The sequence below is a fragment of the Aquarana catesbeiana genome, linkage group LG06 (assembly GCF_042186555.1).
Source record: "Aquarana catesbeiana isolate 2022-GZ linkage group LG06, ASM4218655v1, whole genome shotgun sequence".
NCBI lineage: Eukaryota > Metazoa > Chordata > Amphibia > Anura > Ranidae > Aquarana > Aquarana catesbeiana.
Genome location: NC_133329.1, coordinates 154,118,955 through 154,141,824, shown reverse-complemented (window position 1 = coordinate 154,141,824; position 22,870 = coordinate 154,118,955). Strand labels below are relative to the sequence as shown.

The following is a 22,870-nucleotide window of genomic DNA, read 5'->3' as shown; positions in this document are numbered from 1 at the left end:
GGGAAAAGAATCTAGAGAGGAAAAAAAGGGTTAGAGCGAGAAAACACACAGCTAATATAACAATCTTCATCAAGCAGGCCCTGTTGACCCGTAGAATCACAGGGCCCGTATAGTTCCTGTAAGTCCTCCCGACCAGGGAATCCAAAAAATATAGGTCAGGGGGGCACATGGGTGTAAGAAAACAACTCAAATATAGGGGCGTTGGGGGAGGAACTTTGGATGGTAAACCAAGGGGGGGTTGGTAATCAGGAAGTCAACCTCTTCGGTGTCTCAGCCGAGACTTGCCCATGGTGCGAATCAGGGGTGAAGCAAAGGCAACCAGGGAGTGGTGCTAAGGAGGAGCGTGGAGTAGCTCATGGACAGGAGAAAAAAAAAAAAAACATGAAAAATGAGAAAAGGTGTGGACCGAGTCCCGGGGGTCTGCTGTCCAGTGGGATCAGGTATTCCTGTGTTTAGGAGATTTACGGGAAGGGTCCGGTCCCCTAGATCGTTTGGCGGGGGGGCGGAGTGGCCACCAAATCCCATTCTGGTAACTGAGGGATGGGGATGCCTAGGGTGTAGCAGAAGGCGTGTAGATCTTCTGGGTAGCGTAGAGTAGAAGACTTCCCCTGGTGTTTCGCAGTCAGGCTGAAGTGATATCCCCATCTATAGATAATGTCCTTGTCTTGTAAGGTATGGAGAAGGGGTTGCAGCAGCCACCGTTTCTGAAGCGTGATCCAGGATCTGTATTTGGTTACTGTCAGAGACCAATTTGCGGATGGAGCGGGCTTCACGCATGATGTCCTTTTTCAATGGATAGGAGTGTACCCAGCAGATGACGTCACGTGGTTTAGAAGCGGGGCCTTTAGGTCTGAGGGCTTGGTGGGCTCTGTCCATCTCGATATGTTTGTCTGCGGATTCCCCCAATAGGTTGTTAAACAGGGCCTGAAGGGAGGCCTGTAGGTCTTCTACTTCCTCTGCTTCAGGCAGGCCTCGTACGTGAATGTTATTCCGGCGCCCCCTGTTGTCCTGGTCCTTGACATAGAGTTGCATGTCTCTCAACATGCGGTGGTCTGAGCCCTGAATTTGGGTACAGTGTACTGCTAGCTTAGTCTCCTGTATCTCTTTTTCCGCCACTCTGTCAGCAAGATGTTTGAGGCCAGTGTGGAGGGCCTGAATTTCGGCCCGGCAGGTAGATTTTATAACTTCTATGAGTTGCTTGAAATCCTCCTTTGTTGGGATGGCCTGCAGATAGGACTGCCATGGTAGGGGGGGGGTTGACTACCTCGGCCCGGTGTGAGTGGGGATGAAAGGGTGAGGGCTGTTGGTGAGAGTCCTCTGATGATGTAGCGTGGCCATGGGGGGTAGGCTGCCGTGGAGAGTCCCATGGCTCAGACCAGCTTGCAGTGTGGGAGGCCTGTAGAGCCGGGCTCCCCCATTGTGGCTGGGCACGGGCACTCGTCATTTGGGCATAGGAGGGGGGGTCTCCACATGGTCCCTAGTGAAGCTATTGTCCCAGGAGCGTGACTTTGCCTTTGGGCCTTGGGAGAGGCCTGGGCAGGCCTGTCAGAGTAGTGAGGCCTACTCCCTTCTGCTGGTTCCGGGTAGGCCTGGGAGTGTGTGGGGCCAGAAACTCCTCTGCACCATATGAGGGGGTAGGGAAGACAGGACTACCTTCCTGTAGGCCGTGATCGGATGCCGCCCGGAGCAGTCTGGAGTATGTATCTGTGCACTGGGTGTAGGGGGATGGATGCTGGGTATAGGCCTCGGCCTGCTCCATGTGCAGCGTGACAGGGGAAGGGAGAGCTCACTGGGAGTAACTCGCCACTTGCGGGGGTCCCTCACAGCTCGGGTCCGGGATCTGGGCCGTCCAGTTGTCCTGTGGAGATTTGTCTCTGCAGTGATGGAAGTGAGGGGCGCCATCTTGTCCCCCCCCGCCCGGCGGCATGTCTGGCACTTTAAAATAGTCCCTGAAAGACGCGGAGGAGCGTGGCGGGTGTTGAGACGATCCCCTGGCTGAGGAGGATCGGGTGGTCTGCGAGCCACCCATGGATGGATGCAGATTCCCTGGGTTTTGTGCCTGGTAGCTGCGGGCTGGAGAGGAGCTCTCAGTCTACACATCCGTCCAGGCTGGCTTACGGTCATGCCCCCGTGTAGACTTTTTATATCCACTGTAGCTGAAAAGATAGAAGAAGTAGATCCTAAGCTGGGAATCCTAAAAAGATCAGCAACACCATAGGAGACACTGATCAGCAGTAGTGAATACCACAAAAACTCCCAGCATACCAGCTACAAACCACAAGTGTATGAATCATAATTCAATACCTGAAAATAGGTTTCTGCTTGAAATTTAACAAGCAAACCAGCTGGGGCTGCATACCATTGCTTCCTCTTTGGCAAAGTTACTTGACCAAAAAGTATGATAACCATCGAAAAACAACCCACAGGCCTCGGTCAGGCCCTAGAAGTCAGCTGCTAGAATGTGTTCTTTGCAGGAAGAACTCAAATTAATGATATAGTGTTATAAAGCATATAGACAATTAAGTAGTGAGGAATTTTCAACCTACCTTGGAGACAGTGGTGGAAGTTTCTACAAGCAGCCAAGATATTATTATTACTGGTTCAGCCAACAAGGAGCAAAGCAGTGGAAGCAGGTGCTTTCTTTGCCCTCTGTAGCGATCCTAGAGTAGTTGAGCCAAAATGAGCGCCAAACAATATGCCTATATGTGCCTATTTTTTTAAAGGTGGCAACAAGAAGGCAGCCAATGTATTTTGAGATCACACATTTTCTTGTTGATACGTGTAGAAATTAAAAAAAAAATGTCCTAAGGTATTTGGTGCTCATTTTGGCTCAACTAAACTTGGACAATTTAGTGACCCCCACTTCTTGGGGGAGGCCAGTTTTGCAGATCAGCCAAACCCAAGTGTCAATTTACGTCCAGCACCACATTTGTACTCATCTTTTGGCTCTCTAGCAATTATATCACAGGTAAGATTCTGCCAGCAACAGGATCACTAGTTTTTCAAAGACTTTTGATATCGCCACCTCTGTATATTCCCCAGGACAGGAGTAAGACATAGGTTGACTAAAGTCCAATTTTAATCCATTATCAAAAAAAAAAAAAAAAACACAAGGGATATTCTAGCTATGGTAAAGTGGTTGTAAACCCTTACATATACCCAGTGAAACGACTAATTGTAGGTGATACACAGAGATTAAACAAATCTCCCTATGTAAGCTGTACCCGTTTATCTGCAGTTCTCTTCTCTACAGCTGTTCAAAATGCAGAATTTATACAGCTTGTCTAAGCTTTTAGAAAGCAGAGAGTGGGGAGCTGAAGTTGCACTCCGCAGATCTCAGTGAGAAGAAGTCTGAGAGGTGATTGGAGGGAGAGGACACATCCCCTTCACACAGCACACAGGAACAGAGTTGAGGCTGTCAATCACAGGCTGTGTTGCTGGAGCTTCCTTCCCTGTCACCTTCTTTCTTGGCATCAGGAAAACTTGTTAGAAGTGACTCAAGTCGATAGCAGAGGAACAAGACAGCAGGAGAGATGACACTTAGTGCTCTGGATTGAAACAGTACACAGTAAAGAGGGATATGTTTTGTTCATATTTCATGTCCAGTGACAGCCATGGCCAAAAGTTTTGAGAATGACACAAATATTAATTTTCACAAAGTCTGCTGCTTCAGTATTTTTAGATCTTTTTTTCAGATATTACTATTATTATTATATTATTATTATACAGGATTTATATCAAGCCAACAGTTAGCACAGCACTTAACAAAAGCAGACATTCCTGTTACATTACAATTTGGTACAAGAGGAATCAGAGGGCCCTGCACGTTAGAGCTTACAATCTAAGAGGGAAGGTCAATTGATACAAAAAGTAATAGCTGTGGGGAATGAGCTGATGGAGAACGTAAAACAGTGTATTAGTTAGAAGCGTTATAGGCGTCTTTAATGGCTTCAGCCCCGGAAGATTTTACCCCCTTCCTGACCAGAGCGTTTTTTGCGATTCGGCACTGCGTCGCTTTAACTGACAATTGCGCGGTCGTGCGACGTGGCTCCCAAACAAAATTGACGTCCTTTTTTTCCCCACAAATAGAGCTTTCTTTTGGTGGTATTTGATTGCCTCTGCGATTTTTATTTTTTGCGCTATAAACAAAATAAGAGCGACAATTTTGAAAAAAACGCATTATTTTTTACATTTTGCTATAATAAATATCCCCAAAAAATAGATAAAAAAAATTTTTTTTTTCCTCAGTTTAGGCCAATCATATTCTTCTACATATTTTTAGTAAAAAAAAAAATCGCAATAAGCGTTTAATTGGTTTGCGCAAACGTTATAGCGTTTACTAAATAGGGGATAGTTTTATGGCATTTTTATTAATTATTTATTTTTTTTTATTAGTAATGGCGGCAATCAGCGATTTTTATTGTGACTGCGACGTTATGGCGGACATTGTCGGACATTTTTGACACATTTTTGGGACCATTGTCATTTATACAGCGATCAGTGCGATTAAAAATGCACTGATTACTGTGTAAATGACACTGGCAGTGAAGGGGTTAACCACTAGGGGGCGGGGAGGGGTTAAGTATGTCCTAGGGGAGTGATTACTAACTGTAGGGGGATGGGCTCTGTGTGTGACGTCACTGATCTCTGCTCCAATGACAGGGAGCAGAGATCGAGTGACACTTGTCACTAGGCAGAACGGGGAGATGCTGTTTACAACGGCATCTCCCCGTTCGTCCTCTCCGTGAGGCAATCGCGGGTATCCCCGCGTCGATCGAGTCCGCGGGACCCGCGACCCGACTCACGGAGCTCCCGGCCGGCGCGCATGCAATGGCACGGTGGGGAATTCAAATGGAACGTACAGGTATGCCCATTTGTCCAGCCGTGCCATTCTGCCGACGTACATCGGCGTGCGCGGGTCGGGAACCGGTTAAAGAGAAGGGTTTTCAGGGATTATCTAAAGATGGATAGATTAAGGGGTATTCAGACAGACTAGGGTAGGGAGTTCCAAAGAATGGCTTTGTGGATGGATTTGTAAATTATTGTTAGTACTTTGAATCTTATTCGTTGGGTAAGTGGAAGCTAGTGGGGGGAATGCCAGAGAGGGGTGGAGGACACTGAACGGTTGGTAAGGTGGATGATTCTTGCAGCAGCATTTATTATGGACTGAAGGGGGTATGGTGTATGTAAAGGTAATCCAATGAGGAGGGAGTTGCAGTAGTCAAGGCGAGAGATAACCAGGGAGTGAATTACAAGCTTGGTTAAAAAGGGACATATTCTAGAGATGTTGTGGAGGCTAAGGCGGCATGATTTGGACAGGGATTGGATGTGGGCCTGAAAGGATAGTTCAGAGTCTAGGGTTACCCCTAGCACCCTGGCATGTGGGGATGGACTGAAAGTTGTGCCATTGATCTTGACAGAGAAGTCAGGGGAAGGGGCCTGTGGGGGGAATATTATGAGCTCGGTTTTAGATAGATTCAGTTTAAGGAAGTGCTGTGACATCCAGGCTGATATGTCTGTTAGTAAATCAGTGATGCGTGAGGAGACTGATGGGGTGAGCTAAAGAGTAGAGAGATAGACTTGGGTGTCATCGGCATATAAATGGTAGCGTAAGCTATGGGAGGCTATCAGCTGACCCAGGGAGGACGTGTAGATCAAGAATAGTAGATGTCCAAGGACAGAACCTCGGGGGATCCCAAGGGTAAGAGGAGTTGGAGAGCAGGAGTGAAATTGTAAGTGACACTGAAGGTGCTGTGAGATAGGTAAGATTTGAACCAACACAGAGAGCAGCCATGGAGACCAAGCAAATTGAGTTTTTTTGTTTTTTTTAAATAATTATTTATTATTGTCAGCTTTGTTGGATAATAGGCTGGTCTAAATGAAAACCAGCAACAAGAGCAAGTATGAAAGTTGCATCACTTATGCCCCGTACACACGGTCGGATTTTCCAATGGACAATGTCCGATCGGAGCGTGTTGTCGGAAATTCCGACCGTGTGTGGGCGCCATCGGACATTTTCCATCGGATTTTCCGACACACAAAGTTGGACAGCAGGAGATAAAATTTTCCGACAACAAAATCCGATCGCGTCAATTCCGACCGTGTGTGGCCTGTTCCGACGCATGCTCAGAAGAAATTCCGACACGGGACAGCTCGTTCTGGTAAACTTAGCGTTCGCAATGGATACAGCACTTTCGTCACGCTGCAATGTAAAAAATGGTTTAATACAGCGCACTCTCTTCTTCTTTATAATGTGACAAGAATTAAGTAGTTTTGCTGCTCATATTCACACACACTTCTCACAAAGTTTTATTTGTGTTTTTTTAGTGGGATTCCCTCAATATATTGTTATTAGTTGTCACATCTGACAGTTTTATATTTTTTATGTTTTTTTTTTTTTTGTTTTTAAGCCTTTTTTTTTCTTTAATGTTTGGATTTTTTCCAAGGCTGATCTTTGTTCAATGTTATTTTTATTTTTACTCCAGAATATTTTTGTGTGTGTTTTGTGTGGCAAGTTACCCCAACACCATTGATATCTTTTATTATTTAATCTCCATGAGATTTTTTGTTGTTGGTGTCCCTTGTTCATTTCACATTGTATATTAGAAATGTACCTGAATCCTCACAAACAAACCATCATTTTTGAAGTAAAACACATAGGAGAGTATAATTCAAAACAAAAATCCTTTATTAAGGGCTCAGAACCAAACAAAGAGGAAGGCAACACTGGATCAACAAGAGAAATTAGTGAAGCCTGGGACCCCCACGGCAGACATCAATTCTTAAACCTCAAAATTGGTGGCTTGAAGAGTCCATATGTAAGGGAGGGCAGTCTGGTCCGGGATTCACAGAGATCCGGATAGCAGCAGATGACATCAGTGTCCCCAGGCTGTGGTACCACAAGAGGCTGCATCTTTTGGCCGACCAGACTGGATCCAGGGTCCTCACTGTCTGGTCTTCCTTTCACACTTCCTTCCGGGCTGTGGCTGTGCAGTTGGAGATGTGGCAGGAGGAGGAGTAGGACCTGGAGGAGGAGTAGGACCTGCAGGAGGAGGAGGAGGACCATCCCAAAGCTGTGTGTGAGGTGTAATTTGGCCCCTCACACCTTTCGCCAGAGCCTCTGATATGAGGGCCTCACACATGGCTTTTTGGCCCTCCTCCATCCTCTGCATTTTATATGCTATGAATGCAGCAATGTTCTCCTGCCTGGTGTGGGGTGCTCCCAGGACCTCTGTAGCCCTACAAAAAAATCTGATAGCAGCCTCCTCTAGGGCACTCCTCCTACTGCCACTTTCTGTTTCCAGGGGGGATGGAGGGACCTGCAGATCAGCCAGCCGGCTCGGCCCGGCCACCTCCTGGCTGAGACTTCCCTGTGTATGAAAAAGGGACATGGTTTTAGTTTTTGCATCATCAATCACAATCATAAATTAGTACTCCAAACTAACATCTAGTTAACATCATTGATTGGACAAGCAGAAATATTTAGAGGAATGCTATACCTGGCTCAATCTGGGCTCCTCCACATGTGGCCTGGAAGGCCCAGGTTGGGCGTCAGAAGCCTCAGCCGGGGGGGAAGGAAGCGTGGAAGGAAGACTGGAGAGTGATGACCTGGGTTCAATCTGGCCTGCCAGAAAGTGCAGCCTGTCGTAGTACAACATCCTGGGGACATAGATGTCATCTGCTGCTCCGGATCTCTGTGAATCCAGGACTTTATTGCGCTCCCTCAGATATGTGCTCCTCAGGCCACCAATGAAAATCTTTAAAAAAGTGATGTCTGCCGTGGGGATCACCTGCTTCACAATTTCACACAATTGCTCCAGTGCTGCCTTCCTCTTTGCTTGGTTCTTGTAATGGGGGTGTTTAATCTCCCACAGACAGGGCAGCTCCCTTAGCATCTCTATGAAGACTGAAATGAAGTCCTGATCTTTCAGTACCATATCCATGTTCACTGCAAGACACAACACAAGACAAAGCCTAATGTCACACCAAACTCTCCTAATCTTGTTACAATATAGGCCTCAATCTATAGAAGCAGTATAGGCCCAAGTTTGTCTCTTACCTTCGTTCTTACGATCGCCGCGTTCAATGCTCCTTCCTCCGCTCACAGATCAAACGTAATACGCACGCGTGTTACGCTTTATATACACTGCGCATGCGTGTAACTCCGCCCGCCCCTGACGTTCTTTCTAGTGTATTCCCCGCCCCTTTTCGTTCGGCGCAGTGGGGGAAGAGCATGATGGCGGACATACAGCAGGTGCGGGCTAATTGTAGCAACGAGGAGGAGGAGGAGGAGGAAAGGGCGGATCCAGGCACGTCCCGATCCAGAAGGAGACGTTTTAAGGCCACAAATATGTCGTTTGGGGAGATGTTGGAGATGGTCGACATCATGAGGAAGTCCGACTATGACGGAAAATATGGGCCTTACCCCAACCCCAACATCCGAAAGGCCAAAATCATGGCGAAAGTGGTCAGGAGTCTAGAGCGGAATTTCGGGGTACGAAGGTCTAAAGATCAGCTCAGGAAGCGGTGGTCGGACCTGAAGTTGAGAGAGCCAGAGCAGTACCGAAAGATCCGGAGAGTGCTGCAAAAAAGTAAGTAGTTGTGCTGTGTTCTTATTCTTTCTGTCTTTATTACGTTCGTTCTGCTCCATATGCTTTCATTAGTTGTAACGTTTACAAAGGTCAACTTTAATGTTCATGGGCACATTATTCGTTCGTATCAAACATTTTTCTTTCGGCCTCTAGAACACCATTGTTTAGGCCATATGCATTTTCACACATTTTTGGGGGCCTACTTGGATGCCAAATATTTGTTTGTGTAGATGGGTTTGTTACTAGAATGAAATGCAAACTAGATTGTGTGTAAGGAGAGGACACTGAGCAGCTGTTTTCACATCTGGACACTGGAGCACTAGTGTGGGACACAAGAACACCATTTTTATTAGGGGGGGCCACACAGGTGCTCCAGTGTATACTATAGGGGGGTCTCCATCTGTGAAGCTTGTACCAAACAGGTAAAGTATTGCAGCTTGACAAAGGGCAATAAAAAATATACATCTTGGAACTCGGCTAAAATAGACAATTGTACCCCACTTCCAAGCAATGTTTCCTATTTCTATAGTTCTGCCATCAAATATCTGTGTGCTAAGTATACCATTTTTGTTTTACATAGGGGAGAAAAGACTCGGACACCCCTCATCCCAGGAGACCAGAGACCCCCCCTCTCTGGAAGAAGGGGAAATACCAACCCAAGAAGCTGAGCAGGAGGAAGAAGAAGACGTGGTGGAGATTGGCACCACAACAGGTGAGTGTCTGCGACCACAGGCTCAGGTAAAAGAGATGGATGGTGGCAGATTTTTGAGACCTTTTTTTTTGTTCTTTATCTCTTTTTAGGTGATCGTGATGTGAGGGATCCAGAACGCTTTACATCTGAAAGTGCCCAGATACTCATCGGGGAGATCATGGGGTGTAATCTCCAATTGCAAAACATACATCAACAAATCACTGATGTTATTAAAAAAAATAATAACATCATTGATGTTTTGGAGCGAATTTAAACCCCACAAAATCACCTGTTTTATCGTACCAAAATTTTTTCAATGTTTAGAAAAGCCAAATTTGGAGGATGCACACAGTGTGCCAACATGTGCTATCTGCCATCACGGGAGATCAATGGACGCGTTTTGGGGGGGCAACCCCTTCCTCAATTATAAAGTAGCGTTGAGGAAGGGCTTGCTCCCCCCAAACATGTCCCTTGATCCCCCATGATGGCAGATAGCACATGTGGACATTTGTAAATTGGTGTGCATCTTCCAAATTTGGCTTTTCCAGGGGTGATTTCCCCCCATCTGAATGCTATATCAAACCCAGTTCCTAAATACTGATGTCTGATATAGCCTTCAGGTTTTACCTAATGTGAACTTTGTAAGTTCAAGTTTTTTGGCTTTCTTGTTGGTTTTACACAGGCCTGTTTTATCTGAAATGGATATTTTGATTTTTCATAATGCTACTGCAAACATTGTTATACAACAAACATGTTGGTTTGTTTTAAAAACCTTTGGTAAATGCGCATGTGATTGTGCAGGTATAAAAAAGTGCCTTACTCAAGAATGTGTGGATTATTGTCTCAACACTACAACACTTTTGGGGTGATGTAATTGTTGTTTTATGCACAAATGGGGGTTATTTCCTAAGGGCAAATCCTCTTTGCACTACAAGTGCAGGTTCAGTGCAGTTGCAAGTGCACTTGTAGTGAAATGTGTTTTTGCATTTAGGAAGTACCAGCCAACACTGTTTTTTATAAGGTTACCCAATCACGACATTTTCTGCACTCAACACATTTCTGTCAGGGTCAGCTAAAACAAACACAAGCAGTAAATGTCCACCAAGAATTTCTTTTGGTTGTTTTTTATTTGAAAAAGGTGTCACATATTGTCTGGCATATTGATAGCCCCCCTACCCGCAAAGAACTCCAGGTATCGTAACCGGACATCACGGGCATTCAGGGAGGGCAAGCCAGGACGGCCGCTTTCAAGTGCCGTCATTGTTGATGTATTTGGGATTCCGGCCTCAGGCCCAACTGAGCCAGCATAGTTGCCTGCTGTGTTCTCCATAATTTTCTACGAAAACATTCAGCCAAGTATTATATGGTTCAGTTTATACTCCGCCATATGGATGGGTGTCATAAATAATTGGAACCGGCTGGCCAGGATTCCAAATGTGTTCTCCACCACTCTTCGGGCTCTGGCCAGCCGGTAATTAAAAACCCTCTGTTCCGGGGTGAGGGTCCTCATCGGGAATGGCCGCATCAGGTGATCCCCCAGCGCAAATGCTTCATCAGCAACGAACACAAATGGGAGACCTTCAACATTGTCCTCTGGAGGTGGCAAGTCCAAGCTGCCATTCTGGAGACGCCTGTAGAACTCCGTCTGGGCGATCACTCCACCATCGGACATCCGGCCATTCTTCCCCATGTCCACATACAAGAAGTCGTAATTAGCCGACACCACCGCCAACATCACTATACTATTAAACCCCTTGTAATTATAATAGTACGACCCCGAGTTGGGTGGTGGGACGATGTGGACGTGTTTCCCATCAATTGCCCCTCCGCAGTTAGGAAAGTCCCACCGCTGGGCAAAGTGGGAGGCCACAGTCTGCCATTCCTGTGGCGTGGAAGGAAACTGTTGAGGAAAAAACAATAAACATTACTATTTTTTCACAGAAACCTGGCAAGCAGATTAGACACAAACATTATGGGTCAACCTCCAGATAGCATTTATTAAGGGGAATTTAACAACAACAAAGTATAAGGTACACCTATCATATTCCCCCCCCCCCTTCTCATGGGCCATTTCTAACATTATAGGGGGGGGGGAACTCTTGGACAGGTAACCCTCTTCACTTCATTGAGAGATGAATGCCTAAATACAGGGTATTACTTGGAACAGCCCCTCCTTAGTTACACTATTGGCAGACCACTGGACAGGTAAGAAGTGTCATAATACAAAGATATAAATACACACTGTACACATTTGAGGACATTTGAACATTCTGCTATTACCTATCAAGATCATAATAGGATACAAGAACTTTAAACAGTACCATTGGAAAGTATACAGGCAGGCCCTTGCACTACATGCTTTGGGGAATTCATCCATAAATCTGAGCACTAAAGAGATGGGTATAGTGTGTATGGGTTTGGCAAAGTCAGCAGATAGATGATTGAGGATAGAGAATTGGGATCAGCTGACTTAGCAGTTGGGGGAGGGAGGGTTACAAAAAATTTGGGGACACCACAAAAAAAAGCCTCTGGCCCTCTGCCTGAATTTAAATAAAAAATAACATTTCAAAACATTTTAGGGGGTGTTTGGGGTAAAGCACTACTATGGAGCTGATAAAATACATTGTTAAGTAACTACATGAGGTGAATATAGGGCAGGAGACACCATGCTGGGGAGGTTATTGAAGGGCAAATATGTATGAAGGACCTAAAATAATAATTACATAAAAATCCAGCATGCATGAGGACAAAGGGGACATTCACAGCATATTACAATCATGGTAATTAGGGAATGAGGAAAGAAATACAATATATTATCAAACATTCAATACAATAAAATGTGATATAAAAGGATAAAAATCTTACCTTCATATACTCCTTCTGTAGGACCTGGATGATGGCAGAACAGGTCTCTGGGATAATGATCCCCAGAGCCTGGGGGGAGATGCCTGTCGAGAACTTGAGGTCCTGCAGGCTTCTCCCTGTGGCCAAATACCGCAAGGTAGCGACCAACCTCTGCTCCGGAGTGATGGCTTGCCTCATGCAGGTATCCTGCCTGCTGATATAGGGGGTCAGCGAAGCCAACGGTGAAATACGGGGTCCGTCATCCTGAGAAAGTTCCTGAAATCATCAGGATTATTCTCACGGATCTCACGGAGCAAAGGCATATGACAGAACTGGTCATGCTGAAGCAACCAATTCTTGGTCCATGAACTCCTCCCCACCCTGTTCATGGACTGGACTTGTGTCAAGGTCAGGACCCCAACACCAAGCCCCCGCACAGCACGAACTCTACGAGGAGTACGCATACGCAACATGGCTAGAAAACGGTCGGCTGCTCAGAACGAAGTAACAGAACGCACTGAAGAACAGCAAGGCCTGTGAAGAGCGACCTGAAAAACAGCAACGAGCGGACAAGATCGCACAGAAAACTCCAATACGAACTGACTGCACGCACTGAAGAGCAGATACAAACCCACAAGCACAAACTGAACGGCAGAAAACGATCTGAAAGCCACGAGTCTGAAAAAGCGCGAATCGTCTCTCACCAAACTTTTACTAACACGAGATTAGCAAAAGGAGCCCAAAGGGTGCCGCGCTTGGTTCTGAACTGGCCTTTTCTAGTCTCGTCGTACGTGCTTGACGTCACCGCGTTCTTGGCGATCGGAAATTCCGACAACTTTGTGCGACCGTGTGTAGGCAAAACAAGTTTGAGCCAACATCCGTCGGAAAAAATCCAAGGATTTTGTTGTCGGAATGTCCGAACAAAGTCCGACCGTGTGTACGGGGCATAAGTCTTACGCGTGAAAACAGTCTAAAAGAATAAAGGATTCTTTCCTCATTCAAAGATGTGGATGCTATTTCACATCGGACACAGAGGCCATCTCTTCAGTTATTGTCTCTGGGGTATCTTTGCAGCTACTAGACTGTGAAGTATGGGAGAGAGAGCTGTTCTCCTCAAGACTTGCTTTAAAAGGGGCTGTAAAGGTAAAAATTTTTTCACCTTAATGCATTCTATGCATTAAGGTGAAAAAACTTCTGACAATACCGCCGCCCCCAGCCCCCCCGTTTTACTTACCTGCCGCCTCGAAAGTCAGCTTCACGTTCCCGACATCTATTCCTCCGCTCACCCTGGCCGCTGATTGGCTACAGTGGATGGATTGGAAGCAGCGCAGCCATTGGCTCGCGCTGCTGTCAATCACATCCAATGACGCGGTGCGCTGGGGGGCGGGGCCGAGTGATACAGTGAGCGGCTAAAGCTGCCGGCTGTATCACGGGAGCGCGCCCGCAAGCACTAACCACCATGCGAGGGAGCTCGCATTAAGGTGGTTAATGCTTGCGGGGAGGAGCTGAAACAGCCGCCGAGGGACCCCAGAAGACCAGGTTCGGGGCCACTCTGTGCAGAACGAGCTGCACAGTGAAGGTAAGTATAACATGTTTGTTATTTAAAAAAAAAAAAAAAAAAAAAAAAAAAAAAAAAAATTTACCTTTACAACCCCTTTAAGTGTTACCAATGGAGCATTTGTTCGGATTCCTGTTGGATCAAAATGTGTCCGGCTCACCAGAAATCCAGCTTCTGAGAGATACTGCAATATTTTATTTAATTTTGGTATGTTTAATCCACCAATCGCATGTTTGTGAATGCTATAATAAAATGGAGAATGTTCTGCTCGAGTGTCATTCATTAGACCTTTAGGAACATTTGTGTTCATGTCCTGTTGTTTTCTTTTACCAGGGACTGACAATACATCTCCACCTGAAACGTTAATAAAAACGTCACTTTCTTCTTGACTGTACTGAGTGGGATGAACAGAAAACTATTTGACAGTTGAACATTTAGATTCACATATGAGGTTCTTTAGCAGTGTGTGGATTTCCCCAATGCCTAGGGATGTTGCTTCATACAGCATTCTTCTCAGAAAGCCTGTGTTTAAACAGGGACCCAGACCACATTGGGCCAAGCAAGGCCACTGATCTTCCAGACATACTTTCATATGGATTTTCTTCAAGCATAGTTCCATCCTTTTGGAAGATTCTTTCCTCACACCAATGGCAATGAATAAGGTTACTAATCATTTTTAGACTCATCAGCTAGCGGAGGACCTCTTAGAACCCACACTATCACCAGGACAAAATGCTCCAAAGCGACCGAGAGCAGATCCTCAATGCTTTTATTACAGCAAACAGCCGCCCTGGCAATAGCAGCCAGGAAAATCCGCACTGCCAACTCATTAAAGCATTCTGTCCTAATGATGTTGCAACCATAGTGGCATTTTTGTTTTGGTATACAGAGATCTAGTATTAGTTGAGGTTACAGATACAATACCCAGGTTTCTGATATTTTGAAATGCTGCATCCAAATAATTCACAGTTGTCCCAATGTCCCAAATGTATGAAATCAAAAGACTGTGCATGCATTAGGACATTGGCATCAATCTGTGTAACTTCTACTGTTTTCACAAATTCTTCCACATCTTTATCTATGACCATTGCTTCAGATTTCCCTTCACTTTTCATTAACACCTTCATCTGGTTAAGTTGACAGTTTTCCCAAATGATAGCGGTTGAGCTGTCACTAATCTCATTAAGCGTGACTTTCACGGAATTACCAAGGTGCTTTACCCAATGTAATCCCATGATGCCTGTGGCACTAAATGCATCCAGACATTCAAGAGGTTTCTGTGCTTCTGTTAACACCACCATGACACAAAAGATCAGCTGTCGGTTAGTCTTCATTACTGGATTAAAGAAAATTCTGGATTTTTGTGGTGTGTTGCAATTCGGAAGAACTTGTTCCTCAGTGTTCGGTTTGTGTAAAATTTCCTGGGTCTACTACTGGCTAAGGGCATTACTTGAGTTTCCCCCTACTTGACATGGCGTTTGATGTGTCTTTCTTCTAGCGACAGTTGCAGAACAGATGATACAATGGTAGTGAGCACTAGTTTTACTGGGCAACTCATTTTGTGATATATTTTGCAAGCAGGGCAAACAACAAATGCACATTCTGTAGCCTTCAAATTCAACAGAGACTTTCCAATGCAGGTTCTGCAGGTGTCTCAGAAGCTTATTGATGTGACAAGACCTAAATAAGTCTAATAGACACAGGGGACATGGCTTCTTCAGACCATCAGCTTGATTAGCAAAATCCTCAAAGTAGGATAACTCTTTATGAATAGACTTGTGCTTTCCTGTGCCCTCCTGCTCTCATGGATGTTTTGTGGGTTTCTGCTCTTCATCCTGAGTGTCCATCTCCTGGTTGCATAGCTTATCGTGTATTGAGGTTTCTCCTTCTCCTTTTTCTTCAGAAAAGCCCCTTGATATTTAATTCAAGTTTTTCATCTGTTGGATCATTTTGTAAGAGATTGCACTCGGCGGTAGCTTCTGGCTCCAGTATTGATTCTTCTTTGAGATTCTCCATCATTTACATAAAAAGGAATGTAAGACAAACACAAGTCTTGAAGATCCCTGAATATTGCCATCTGCAACAGGTACAGCTCCAGCAGAACTCAACAAAGCTGGAAGTACACCTCTTTTCGAAGATCTCTGTCTGTCACAATGGAAAGAGCTGGACTCCAGCAAGATACAACAGTCCTTCTCTGCCTCCTCTGTACTCCACCACTCCAAATTGAGTTTTTTGAGGAGGAGGGGGTGGTCAACTGTATCAACGGCAGTGGAGAGGTCCAAGAGTAATGCCCCGTATACACGATCAGAAATTCCGCCAGCAAAAGTCAGATGTGAGTTTTGGTCAGATATTCCGACCGTGTGTATGCTCCATTGGACTTTTGCTGGCAGAATTCCAGCCAGCAAAAGATTGAGAGCAGGTTCTCTATTTTTCGGTTGGAAAAAGTTCCTATCCGAAAATGCAGTCGTCTGTATGCAATTCGGACACACAAAACATCATGTATGCTCGAAAACAATTTGATGCATGCTCGGACACATTGAACTTTATTCTTTTGGCTCGTCGTAGTGTTGTACGTCACCGCGTTCTTGACGGTCAAAAGTTCAGAGAACTTTTGTGTGACCATGTATATGCAAGGCAAGCTTGAGCGTAATTTCGTTGGAAAAACCATCCAAGTTTTTTCTGACGGAAATTCTGCTCGTGTGTACATGGCATAAGAGTATGGAATATTGACCGTTGGTTTTAGCTGTTAGTAAGTCGTTTGTGAGTCTTAGAAGAGCAGTTTATGTGGAGTGCTGTGGACGAAATCCAGACTGAAGAGGATCAAGATGGTTATTCGCAGTGAGGTGGTCACTCAGTCGGTTGTAGACTTAACATTCAAGGAGTTTGGAGGCAAAAAGAAGTAAGGAGATGGGTCTTAGGTTGTTTGTTTAGGATTGGTGGGGTCCAGTGAGGCCTTTTTTTGGTATGGGAGTGACTAGTGCATGTTTTAGAGGGTTGGGGAAGATGCCAGTAGAGAGGGAGAGGTTGAAGATATGAATTAAAGAGTGTAGGATAGAGTCAAAGGGTGAACGTAGTATTTGAGAAGGAACAGGGTCTAGGGGGCAGGTGGTTAGGTTAGCATTAGAAAAAAGTTTAGTGACCTCCTATAGCAGCTGGGTTAAAATGAGTTTTGATTGTGCAGGAGGACAAATGCCCTGTATACACGGTCGGATTTTCCGACGGAAAATGGGAGCTTGTTGCCGGCTTTTCCGACCATGTGTAGGCTCCATCGGACATTTTCCATGGGAATTTCCATCATACAAAATTTGAGATCTGGATCTCAAATTTTCCAACAACAAAATCCGTTGTCATAAATTCCGACGCACAAAGTTCCACGCATGCTCAGCATTGAGCAGAAGAGCCGCACTGGCAATTGAACTTCCTTTTTCTTGGCTCGTCGTACGTGTTGTACGTCACCCGTTTTTGACGTTCGGAATTTCCGACAAGATTTGTGTGACCGTGTGTATGCAAGACAAGTTTGAGCCAACATCCGTCGGAAAAAATCCATGGATTTTGTTGTCGGAATGTCCGATCGTGTGTACGGGGCATAAGAGTGTAAAGTGAGGGAGACATCTGTAGAGTGGAGAGCTGGAGACGAATTGTATCAATCTTATTTTTGAAGTGATTAGCAATCTCCTGGGCAGTGAGTAAGTTAGTGGATAAAGGTAATGGATGACAAAGTAGAGCGTATAATTACAAGCATTTCATAAGTGTCAAAGGCTTTTAATGAAAATGATATTAAGTTTATGCAAAAAGTCTATATTTGCAGGGTTGACCCTTCTTTTTCAAGACCTCTGCAATTCGCCCTGGCATGCTGTCAGTCAACTTCTGGGCCACACCCTGACTGATGGCAGTCCATTCTTCTACAATCAATGCTTGGAGTTTTTCAGAATTTGTGGGGTTTTTTTTGTTCACCCGCCTCTTGAGGATTGACCACAAGTTCTCAATGGGATTAGGGTCTGGGGAGTTTCTTGGCCATGGACCCATAATTTTGATGTTTTGTTCCCCAAGCCACTTAGTTATCACTTTTGCCTTATGGCAAGGTGCTTCATCATGCTGTAAAAATCATTGTTCATCACCAAACTGTTCTTGGATGGCTGGGAGAAGTTGCTCTTGGAGGATGTTTTGTACCATTCTTTATTTGTGGCTGTGTTCTTAGGCAAAATTGTGAGCAAGCCCACTCCCTTGGCTAAGAAGCAATCCCACACATGAATGGTCTCGGAATGCTTTACTGTTGGCATGACACAGGATTGATGGTAGAGCTCACCTTTTCTTCTCTGGACAAAGTTTGTTTACATATGCCCCAATCGCAAAGCGGATTCATCAGAGACAATACGTTGCCTCAGTCCTCAACATTCCAATCCCTGTATCTTTTGCAGAATATCAGTCTGTCCCTGATGTTTTTCCTGGAGAGAAGTGGCTTCTTTGCTGCCCTTCTTGACACCAGGCCATCCTCCAAAAGTCTTCTCCTTACTGTGCATGCAGATGCACATACACCTGCCTGCTGCCATTCCTGAGCAAGCTCTGCACTGGTGGTGCCCCAATCCCACAGGTGAATCTACTATAGGAGATGGTCCTGCCGCTTGCTGGACTTTCTTGGGCACTCTGAAGGCTTCTTCACACCAATGCAGTGAAAATGTTTATGGGATTAAGTTAATTTTCACAGAAAAGAGGGACTTGGCAATTTGCATATACTACATAATGTTATGAAGAATGATCAGTTGAATTGCAATATAATTGCAATCATAAAAACTGAGGCAGCAGACTTTGTAAAAAATTAATATTTGTGCTGATCTTCAAACTTTTCACCACGGCTGTATTGTAAACAATGTAACCACCTTTAGTGTTGTTGCTTTACAAAATTAACCTCTTCAATACAGGGCACTTCCGCACCTTCCTGCCCAGGCCAATTTTCAGCTTACAGTGCTGTCACTTTTATAAATGACAATTGCGTGGTCATGTTACACTGTACCCAAACTAAATTTTTATCATTTTATTCACACAAATAGAGCTATCTTTTGGTGGTATTCGATCACCTCTATGGTTTTTATTTTTTGCTAAACGAATAAAAAAAGACCGAAAATTTTGAAAAAAACAAAGTTTTTCTTTGTTTTTGTTATAAAATCTTGTAAATAAGTAAGTTTTTTTCTCCTTCACTGATGGGCACTGATAAGGGGGCACTGATGAGGTAGCACCAATAAAAATGGCACTGACGATGGGCACTGATAGGTGGCACTGGGTTCTTATGGGTGGCACTGATAGGCGGCATTGATGGCTGGCAATGGATTTCACTGATTGGCATCACTGGCAGGCATTTTTCAATGACACAGATTGGCAGCTGCCTGGGCACTGATTGGCATCCCTGGTGGTCCTGGCGGCATCTTGGTGGTCCTGGGTGGGCATCTGAGGGGGGCTGCACTGATAAACAATCAGCACAGACACCCCCCCATCAGGAGAGCAGCCGATCGGCTCTCCTCTACTCGCGTCTGTCAGACGCGAGTGAGGAAAAGCCAATCAACGGCTCTTCCTGTTTACATCGTGATCAGCCGTGATTGGACATGGCTGATCACGTGGTTAAGACAGACTCTTTACCTAGATCAGAGTTGCGGTGTATCAGACTGACACACCGCAACAGCAATTGTCGCAAAGCGGGCCCCCGGGGGCGCGTAGCGGCTTGATATCCTGTCATATGACGTCCGGTCAGGATATCGCAACCACTTTGCCGACGCCATATTGCTATATGGCGGGCGGCAAGTGGTTAACAAAGTAAAAGTATACTGTGTTCATTTTTAAAAGCATTAACACTGGCACGACACGACTGTCATCCGACTTAGCCCTGCGACAGCAGTCCTACTTCCATCCGACTTGAATGAACAGGAAACGATTTTGCTCTGACTTTGAGATAGTCCAATCAAAACAATCCCAGTGTGACATAAATTCCTTTTTCTGTTACTCTAATCACCAAGTCGGATGATTAGGACAAGGATCTGACTTTAATGATATTAAATGGCCTGAAAAAGGACAAAAGTAGCACAGGAACCTTTTTCAAAGTCGGACAGACTTGTGTCGGGCCAGTTAAAGACGGCTCTCATAGGGAACCATTGATTTGTACACGCCATGCGCTCCCAAAGTTGGAGCGTATGTCGCACCAATGTGAACCAGGCCTCAAGGTGGTATTACTTATGCTTAAGATCTACTTCGAGGACTGCATATATGACGTGTGTGTGTAAGACAAAATAACTGTATACGCGACTACTGAGAAATTGATGCTGAATTTATACAAGTTAGTTGACCTGTTGCACATGGCAACAGGATTTTGAGAAGATGTGTTCAGGCCTGTTCTATGAACTGTCCTAACAACCTTTTGGTTATTTTGAATTTGAGTATATTCATTAGGTTAAAAGAAACTCAAATGTAACTAGGCATGGTAAAAAAAAACTTGAGCGTAAGAAGGGTTACTCACCAGTCAAATATGCTTGTATTCCTATACTATATTTTGTATTCTGCCACAAACTTTAAAGAATATTAAAAAAAAAAAAAAAAATATGATACAGTACTCCGAACACAAACCCAGCTTTGCAGCCCTCTTCATATGGGAGAATTCATACACATGCATGGTCACATATTTTATAGACTGATCTTTACATTTAGGTTACCGTTATGATATGGATACCTGTTACTTTAAAGCTGAACTCCAACTTTCTTTTCACTAGAACTGAATGGAATGATCAGTCCCAGCATAGATCATACCTCTGTTGCTCTGTTGTCTGCAGATCGGCCAATATTCTGGGTTTAGTTGTGCCTTTGTACCATGTGACATTCTGTATAGCCTGCTGTACACCAAGTTTATTCCACAGCCAGTTCCTGCTGCATCTCTAACCTAAAAACACAACCCTTTGTAGTCTTTGAGATACGTCATTTACACTAACTTCCTTCACAGCTCTGATGGTGGGTGGGATGGAATACATGCTAATTAGCAGTGGCAGCTTGATCATTAGGGGCGCAGGGCCCCCCCATCTATGCATCAGGCCCCTAATCTACATACAGGGCGCTGGATGCATGGATTTCAATGTTTTTTGTTTTTTTTTTAAGCACGTGATGAGAGCCATAGGCTCTAATAGGCTTCAAAAAAGGGTGGGTTGGGGGCACAGAGCACTGCACCTTGGGCCCACCCTGTTGTGTGACAATAGCGAATTAATATTTGCTATTGTCACACTGATTCTCCTCCCAGCCAATCAGGAAGCGGGTCCTAAGACCTGTTTTGTGATTGGCCAAAGGAAAAGGGATCCTATTGGCCTAGTAGGAGGAGGGAGGAGACGCACGGCCACCATGATGCCGACCGACCCGCCACTGTCATGCTGGGAGGTGTAGTCCCGCAACACAACAAATTATCTGAGAAGAGTTCCGAGCAGCATGACTCAGCACTTCCATGTCAGCTCTTCTGCTCTGGGACTGTTGGAACACAAAGTGTTAAGGGAAGTGAGAACTCCTCTCCCATCTAGTCACCCCGGGCACATCTCCGGACCTCTCCTCTCCTCACTCTGTTCTGTAGCCCCAAAGCCTCCTCACCACAGTAATGGCGAAGAGCTTTGTAGACTCCAAACTGAGAACCGGCAAAGTCACCGTGTTCAAGAAGGTGTCATGTCTGTTCTGTGTCTGGACCAAGACCATCATCAAGTAGTACAAAATCAGGAGTGCGCCTGGAGTTCATAACCATCGCCAAGTTGAGTAGGGAGCGGACAGTGAGAAGTACCCCTGTTACTGTACACCTACCTTCTTCCTGCATTCCCATCACTATCACCTGTACACCTAACTTCCCCCCTGCATCCCCATCACTGTCACCTGTACACCCTACCCTCCTACATCCCCTGTCACCTGTACACCTACCTTCCCCTACATACCCATCACTGTCACCTTTACATCTACCTTCTCCCTACATGTCCATCATTGTGGCTTAGGGGGATTTAAATTGTATGCATGTGTATTCTTAGTGTGCTCTGTAGATTTCTGGTCTGCAGTAATCCATAATTAAATAATTCCTGGACTACAGACCGGTCACTGCTGCTCTCTTTGTTTGTGCAGGGTGACCAGTTTGTTATCTGCACATACATAGTTCCAATATACAAATACCCATAAGCTACTGGATTTTTTCAGTTTCATGGCACTTATTACCAGAACTGCTCAAACATGACTGAATCTATCCCAGCACCCTGTTATTGTAAAGGTCACTATACAGATAAAGCCAACCATAGACTAGGTAATTTCGAAAGCAGGCCACGAAAGCATCTGTTTTTTTCTTTGTTGGTCCATCGACTAATCAAACAGATACATAAACTGCTTGAAATCTAGAGCAGTGTTTCTCAAACCTTTAAAATTATAGACAATCCCAAGGCACTCTTTCAAATTATGGACAGTCTCAAGGCACCCCATTCTAAAATGTAAATACCTATTCTAATGCCGTGTACACACGAGCGTACTTTTCTACAGGACTGGTCCGACGGGACGAATCCGTCGGACAATCCGACCGTTTGTGGGCTTCATCGGACCTGCAGCGGACTTTCGGTCGAAAATCAGATGGACTTTAGATTTGGAACATGCTTCAAATCTTTCCGCCGGACCCAGTTCCTATCGGAAAATCCGCTTGTCTGTATGCTAGTCCAACGAACGAAAACTAATGCTAGGGCAGCTATTGGCTACTGGCTATGAACTTCCTTATTTTAGTCCAGTCGTACATCATCACGTACGAATCCGTTGGACTTTGATTGTGTGTAGGCAAGTGCGTTCGTTCAAAAGTCCGTCGGAAAGACCGTCGGACCTTTGATGTCGAAAAGTCCGCCCGTGTGTACATGGCATAATAGTTATATAATGCAGCAACACACATAGGACACCAACGTTAGAGGCGATTTATTCTTCCAAAGCAAATACACCTTTGCATACTGGTACTGACTAGTATTCCAAAGTTTCTCTTCTCTCTCAATTTCTCTCCATCGGTCAGCTAATGTGAGCCCAGTGCTAATGGAGAGGGGCAGAGGAGGGTCAAACAAGGATGCTGTGGAGGAAAGACATCCTCCTTATCAGCTGATGACATCATTGGTTGTTAGGATGCCAGTGTCTAGTCATAATGGTGCATAATGTAAACCTGTGACT

At 45.0% G+C, this 22,870-nt stretch overlaps 1 pseudogene; it reads right to left on the bottom strand.

Moving 5' to 3' along the window:
• Positions 1 to 13,139: 13,139 nt before the first annotated feature.
• On the bottom strand, positions 13,140 to 15,703 carry LOC141147694 (TRMT1-like protein; annotated as a pseudogene).
• Between the last annotated feature and the right edge of the window lie 7,167 nt (positions 15,704 to 22,870).